We start from the raw sequence: 708 nt of genomic DNA, 5'->3' as shown, positions 1-708 counted from the left end.
ACCGATAGAATAAGTACTAGGCTTCCAAAGAATAAGTCCTGGGGTTGATTTGCTCGACTAAAGGCGGTGCTCCAGCATGGCCGCAGTCAAATGACTGAAACAAGTAAAAGAGTGAGGAGTGTAGTATTTTCTCGGTTGACATTTTAAACCTCATAGTCTGCTTGCAGGAATTTAACAGTTCACATCTCTGGTTTAATACATGCTTATTGTAGAATAGGATGAAAAAATTTTTCTGAGAGGCAAAGATTACATTTTATAGGTCTTCTATAAGTTCCATGTTTATATGGTTGTGCTTTTTCCAAAATTTCCCAGCTAATATTGAAAGGACAGGTGTCATTCTCCTTCAATTGCCAGATGTGCTTTGGAAGACTTATTGCTGTCCTATTCTTGGGGTATTGGAAAGAATTTCGGTGGGAATAAAACCTAGTCTGTGTATGTTTTCGTATTTTTGTGAGCCATTTATCTGCACCTTAGCTCTATAGACTATTTCTTTTTCAAGACATTTCCCTTCTAACGGACAGCAAGTCTTATCTTTACAATGGCAGTTCTTCAGGTTAAATTCGGCCCTGTGGTTGTTTGTAATGATTTTTGTATTGTGCAGATTAATAAAAGAGGCGAAGTTTTTACAAGAGGTATTCTATTCTAGGTATTCTATTCTATTCTATTCTAGGCATTCTATTCTATTCTAGGTATTCTATTCTATTCTAT

The 708-nt window shown here is 36.2% G+C and overlaps 1 protein-coding gene across 1 annotated transcript in view; it reads left to right on the top strand.

Moving 5' to 3' along the window:
• LOC106884181 (uncharacterized) overlaps nucleotides 1–708 on the top strand; it is a 22,099-nt gene that overhangs the window by 12,877 nt on the left and 8,514 nt on the right. The gene's annotated exons all lie outside the window — the stretch shown is intronic.

This window comes from Octopus bimaculoides, chromosome 30 (assembly GCF_001194135.2).
Source record: "Octopus bimaculoides isolate UCB-OBI-ISO-001 chromosome 30, ASM119413v2, whole genome shotgun sequence".
NCBI lineage: Eukaryota > Metazoa > Mollusca > Cephalopoda > Octopoda > Octopodidae > Octopus > Octopus bimaculoides.
Note: the sequence above shows the minus strand (reverse complement) of the source record. Positions and strands in the feature narration are given on the sequence as shown.